Source organism: Glossina fuscipes, unplaced genomic scaffold (assembly GCF_014805625.2).
Source record: "Glossina fuscipes isolate IAEA_lab_2018 unplaced genomic scaffold, Yale_Gfus_2 0, whole genome shotgun sequence".
NCBI lineage: Eukaryota > Metazoa > Arthropoda > Insecta > Diptera > Glossinidae > Glossina > Glossina fuscipes.
Window position 1 is genome coordinate 11,612,184 of NW_023998414.1, and position 6,987 is coordinate 11,619,170.

Sequence of the window (6,987 nt, forward strand, 5' to 3'; positions counted from 1 at the left end):
AAAACGGAAGAGACGTTATAAAAAAAACAGCAAACCAAAAGTGGTAATATAAGAGTATATGACTATATATTATGCTAAACATATCATATTATGCACTGAAATGATGCTTTTTAAAAAATTAATCAACCAAGTTTGTTTTTTATTCTTTTTGATCACGATCCAATGTTATGGTAATTGAAAAATCAGAAAGTTGAAAGTTTTCTTGAAGTCGCTTAAAATATGCGTATAAAGTAAAGCTTTAACATTTCCATTAGGTCTATAAAAAACCTTTATTACGTGGACATTATTTGAAGGACCCTAACAAATAATATATCGTAGGTCATCAAGTGGTGAAACTTATTCATAATTGGAACGTTTTGAGAACAAATCCCTAAGTTTTGTTTCGATGAGCATTGATATATTCTTCCTGAAATTGCTTCCTTAATTAAGTCTTATTATTAGTTTGTGGTTACGTTGTTATTCGTTTTATATAATTAATTAATAAAATTCTTTCTGCACCCTGGCTGGGAATTAAAACATCGAGCCTAATTCACTCTTCTCATTGCATATGTTTATTTCGGTAAAACCAAGTTATACTCGCGGTCATATTTGTATTGTAAGTATAATCATTGTTGTATATGCAAATGCAATATTATTTCAAGCAGTTAAAGAGCTATATATGCATAAAGTAAGTATTTTCTAAGAAAAATAAATTTATATCTTTCAATTAAATTAATTTATACATATATATATATATATATATATATTTTATCAATTGGTTGCAATCAAAACTAGTCGATACGATGACTGGGCAATCGGCGTCGGTGGTGTAACGGTTAGCATAGTTGCCTTCCAAGCAGTTGATCCGGGTTCGATTCCCGGCCGACGCATTTATTCTATTTGCAAAACCATATGCGTTTTCTTTTCAAAAAATTAACTACTATATGCAATTGGATCAACTACAAAAAAAAATTGATTTATCGTGTTTGCTTTTTATATTAGTTTTTATAAGTTTTCTCATAAAGTTTATTTACCGACATTGCCGATAACGCTGATAAGCTGCGGTGTCCGAGTGGTTAAGGAGATGGACTTGAAATCCATTGGGTTCTACCCGCACAGGTTCGAATCCTGTCCGCAGCGCATAATCCCCGCAGTCATGTATGCTACTTTTTGTATTGATTTAAATTAAGAAGACTACTTAAAAAAAAAATTTGTTGAAAATCTCCTATTTTTTTTTAAGCTTTTTAATCCAGATAAATTATAATAGTAACAATAAATAGTGTTTAAGAAACAAGCAGCCATTTCTCAAGAAAAAGGCATATGCATGTTTTACCAAACACGTACGGTACATATAGAAATAATGTTAGTGCGAGTAAATGCGGTCCGGTCCAGTGGTTCGTTTCTTTTAATTTGTATGTTAAATTTAAAATACTATTTATTCAGAAAATATCAAGGTTTTATTTTTATTTCAGGTGGGATAAAATCCCTACAGGCACGTAATTTTTAAAGCTCTCTCGACAATTTTGTGATTTGTGTGGTGAGATGATGTTTTCTCTCCATGGAGAATGGAATGCAATTACCGCGCTTTTGCTTGATACTGCCTATCTAGCATAGAATTTTAAGAAAAAAGAACACCGCATAAGCCATTCACGCAGTATCATATGAAGACAGTCTGTTTGTACTACTCCATCCGGAAGAATGCACTCAGCAGTGAGATATAGGCGATGACTGTGGAAGAGAGAAATTATATCATCCTTCGTCTTTAGACGCACGAAAGCTTAGTCACATTAAACTAGGCGATGTAGTTAGAGACTTGGACCTATCTAAAGATAAAGCAAACCTTTTGCTCTTAATGCTTTAAGAATGGAATCTTCGGTAACCAAAATACAACTAAAAATTACGGTAGTTTAGCGGTTTTCATCAATGAAAGAATTCCAAAGTGCATATATGTAGAACAGTGTTAGAAAGGAGAAATCAACTATGATCGGCTAAGATAAGATCTTGTATAGATATTATTGAGAAATTTTTAAAAAAGATTTGAAATACACTTACGTTTTATTATTCAACCTGGTCTATCGTTCTCTTGTGTTCAAGTTACAGGCCCCTATATTTAAGATATGTTGGTAAAATTTGGTAGACCGATGTGTTTTTGCCCACGAACGAACGCTTCTTCAATCATTTCCCATATAATACATTATTTTGAAAGGTCGACGACGAACGAAATGGTGTAGAGTGTTTAATAATGGATCGTGGCCCATTACGATGACTATGTCTTTCACTATTAAGCAGTAATGCTAGATATAATACATGTGATATTCATATTGCAAAAAAATTAACTAATAAAGCTTAAATTTTGCTTAAATTTCAATAAAATTTTGTTAAATTTACAGATGATTGTCCTTTCCTATCTACCAACACTCACTTACCTTTATTGTATGCTGTGCCGTTCACTAAAGCGTAGAAAAAACAAAAAAAAAAAACTGAAAACTGAAAACTGAAAACAAAAAAGTGAAGAAACGTTGCATAGTTTTTGTAGCAGCCACATGCAAACATCATCAATATTTAGTCTCCCACTGTTGACCACCTAACAAGCCAATCAACCAATAATTCCAAAAAAGAAGAGAAGAAAGAAAAACTACATCAAATCGACAATGGTGCGCATTACTGTATTTTGTTGTTCGTATATGCATTTTACCCTGCTATGGAAGGAGTATTCGCATTGAAGAAGCCAATACGTATTTGCACATATGTGTAACCGTATGTACATATGTGACCATGGACATCGTATACGCAGCCTGAGAAAGAGATGAAAATAGTTATACAAACGCACACCTATATGGTTGCAAATTTTTTATTTTTTTTTTTTTTTATTTTTTTTATGTTTCCAAATGTCCGCTTCCCACAGACCAATCTATTCAAGCACGTATCTGTATATAGGCTGTGTTGCTGGAGAAACCAAAAAACAGGCAGAATGGAATAAAAAAAAAAACTAACATAATCTAGGAACATGAACTTATACCTATACATATCTCAGTATATATATAGCTATACTAACATTTACCAACCATAGTAACAAGAGAAACTAAAGAAAACTCCTTGTATATGAATAGTCAAAAAGGATGCACACACGATATTATCCATATGTATATATGTATATATATACATTATAAAGATAGATGTGTGCGTATATGCTTTTAAGCGTACATCCGTAGGTCTTATATATTGAGATCCTTTAAAACGCAATCGACAAAAAATGACTACATTCATACATATATTCGTTTCGTGAAAGAGACAGCATGATCTCTGGTTTTCGTTCACGTTTTAAGTTTTTGTGTAGACTTTTATATGAAACATTTCATCTCATCTCATCTCATACCGAAATGTCGATACAGTACAGTATTATATATAAGCGTTAATTAATATAAAAAGCCTTATATACTTCCTTGGGAAGAAGGTAAGAGATATGAGGTTGTTTGAGTAAAGAGACAGTGCATGCCAATGATAACTTTTTCATTTATTAGTCTGTTAAAAGTAGACGCTAATATTCGAATTGAGTAAGTCATTTTGATATTGAAAATGTTTTCTAAAAGAGTTTTCTTAACCTAAAAAAAACTTATTTACTCTTTCGCATTCATTTATAATCGTACCTTGGTCCATTGGAACGATGAGACAAAACATCAAATTTCATATAATATACAAAACATTTCTCAGAGGAAGTTGCTTCAAAATTTTGTAGAATTAACATTTCCTTCAAAAAACAACATTATTGACTGTACGAAAATATATATTCAAAATTTTTTATTTAGTTTTGACAAACTATGGGTCGTTCGATAAGTGGAAATTACAAAGTTTGCACAAATAAAATTACAATTACATAAGCATAAATAACTAAATATGGACATTTTAGGATGAAAATGTCAGGTTAGGATTTTGTGAGGCATGATTTGCGAACGAACGAAATTGAAATTGAACGTGGCAGGACGCGTGCAAAAGACGCGAATTTTTCGTTCCAATGTCCCTTGCGGAAAAGAGTATCCTTTCGCTGATCGTGTGATACGGTGCAAATTTTGTTGAGATCACATATTTCACGGATCCAATTTCCCTGTAGTTGCTTACTTCTTGAGAATACCATATAACCGATATATATCGTTCATCATCAATGCTGTCAACCGGAACAACAGCATTGTACGCGTTCTTTGCTTTTTTCCCCGTTTTTTTCCCCGACCTAACATATGACTTATTGTAACGCGTGTGTATTTTCGTAGATTTGGCGCACGCTGTTCGGTTATTTTTTCATCGGAACCGATTATTCAACTTATGCAAACCGGGCTTAAGTTAATAAAAATGCGGATAAGCGGAAGCGTGCAAGGTCAACCAATTAAATGGTTCATAACTAATTAAAGAACAAGTTATACAAGTACAAGTTATAGATTGAGATGATATTTGCACAAAGGGTATACGGTTTTTACTTGATTCTAACTTCCTTACTCTTTTGACCACGTCATCTTTCCTTTGAGAGGAAAACAAGACATATGTCATAATATGAACTCAAGAAAATAAATACAAAATTGCGGGCCGTGAGCAGTGGGCAGTCATAAAATACCCTACACCGTCTTACCGCTGTTCATGTAACGACTTTTGAAAAAACCGCTCTATACGGGAACTGAAAAAGTGGTCCGATCTGAACCATTTTTGATAACGTACATCCTTGAGACAAATTACGTCAACCTACCGAATTTAATCGATATATCTAAAAAGAAAAGAGACGACCAGATGGGCACACAGACATGTCCAATAAAATATTGGATTTATAGCAAGTTCCTCGGGATGTTGCATACATCCGCTTATACCGCAAGCGGACGTGAATTTGAGTGCCTGCGACTTAACTTCTTTCGCGCACCTGATCGATTTTCATGTTTCCTATGAAAATGAAGCGTGAAGCCTTTATTGCTTATGTACAATGACAATCCAAACTTAAAATGAATTTAGCTATAGGATCAGTGAATGCCGCCTGAGTACCTAATTTCCAAATAAAATTTTTTTTTATGATTGGTTTATATTTTTCGACTGAAATATAAGCTGAAATTCGAGGTTCTGACTATCGCCTGTAGATTGTCTTAAAAACCCTGAAGGAGTGCTTCACGCGAATCATTTCAAAATAGAAAGTTGCTATTACAGCCGCATAGTATTACGATTAGTAAACTTGTAATTGTCTTAATTATTTATTTTATCGATGGAAAAGCTTCTACATAACATTACTAATCTAAATTTCGTATATATATATATATATATATATATATATATATATATATATAATTTACAGTACTATTTTAATGCTGGTCGACCAAGTGAAAACAAACATCTGATATAATGGTCGCTGTTTATGTAAAAACCTTCTATTAAAACTCTTAAGATTATCGTATACACAAAATCATAATATAACTCCACCACTGGTGACCATACTGACTGAATGAGGAATTATAACAACTCCAATAATAGCAACAACAAAATCAAAATGCTAACGAATAGAAAGAGTATTAATACTAATCCATTTGAAGTGTACCCAAAAAACATACCACAGCAAGTAAGTAGACTTGCAATCTACATGTATATATGTATATAAACACGTATATGTATGTACACGTTGAGTAATACACACATAGTAGGGCTTATAATTTGAGTGGGAAAGTAAAAGAAGACCTCGCACATGGAAAACTATAAATATTCGTTTCGAAAAGGTTTCATTTATTATATTTTATGTTTTTTTCCTATGGAGAGAAATTCGTTTTTATTTTTGTTGTATTTTTTTTCTTTTTTTTTAGTCCATTTCCAACTGTTGTGTTCTAAGCAGATTTTTGTATGAGTGTCGGTAGAGTAACGTTAACAAGCTTAAAGCCTTTTTTATACAGTACTGGCTATTTGATAATGCACACACACACACACATATATATATATATATATGCACACGCACGTTCATTCATATATACTATTGCACACATTCATACATTCACACATTCGCACACAAACATTTGCGTGAATATACGAATACATCTCCTACTATGAAATCCTTAAGTACAACAAAAATAAAAACTAAAAAAGGGATAAAAAAAAATGGAAAAGCATTCTATAAAAACGTAAACGAGAAGAATGTATTGTTTTATATACGTATAAATATATATATATATATATATAGATATGTATATATATATATACCAACCAAACTAAGAAAAAAAACGAGTGGGCTTATAAATACGCACACATACACATGCGCACATATGCATACATACACATATACATTTACATAACGTGTACACATCTATATATATATATATATATATATATATATATATATATGTGTGTCTCTGTGTGTGTGTGTGTGGATGTGTAAGAGCTCACATTCAGTCCGGTAGACGCAGCCATCGACTGTTACAAATGAATAAAAGGACATACATATAATCCTTTACGCAAGCTTATGCCTTTGAAGCGATTGCACACCAGAAAACAAAAACTAAATACAACAAAATATCAGGAGGGAAACAAAATCGCATGAAAATTTTCAAAAAAACAAAAAAAAAAAAAATACAAAAAAATACGAAAAAAAAAAATAGAGAGAAAGACAACTAGAAAATGAAACTAGCAAGAGAAATTGCCTCTGCTTGCATGATATTTTGTGCCTGTACACGTCCGCATAACCTAAACTGATGTACGTAACATGTAGTTGTAGGTGTTATCCAATCTCTATGGCTACAACATTTGGTACAGCACAAAATATACAAAAACACGCATTCACATACACGCAAGCGTTTACACACATAGAACGTAAATGTATACACCTCCAACAATCCCTTCGAATATCCTTCATCAATAATAGTTTTTTATATCTGAAAACTTCCACACGCAATCCATTCCATGACTTTGTGAATTAGCGTTGTGTATGCGTTACGGCACACAAATATTGCAATCAGTCGTAGGTTTTGTTTTTTTTTTTTTTTTTTTTTTTTTTTTTTT

At 32.3% G+C, this 6,987-nt stretch overlaps 2 non-coding genes across 2 annotated transcripts; both read left to right on the forward strand.

The window, feature by feature from the left end:
- The first annotated feature begins 797 nt into the window (after positions 1–797).
- Positions 798–869, forward strand: Trnag-ucc. The gene has a single exon. It is a non-coding gene; the product is annotated as a tRNA-Gly (tRNA).
- Positions 870–1,037: 168 nt separating this feature from the next.
- Positions 1,038–1,119, forward strand: Trnas-uga. The gene has a single exon. It is a non-coding gene; the product is annotated as a tRNA-Ser (tRNA).
- Positions 1,120–6,987: the final 5,868 nt, after the last annotated feature.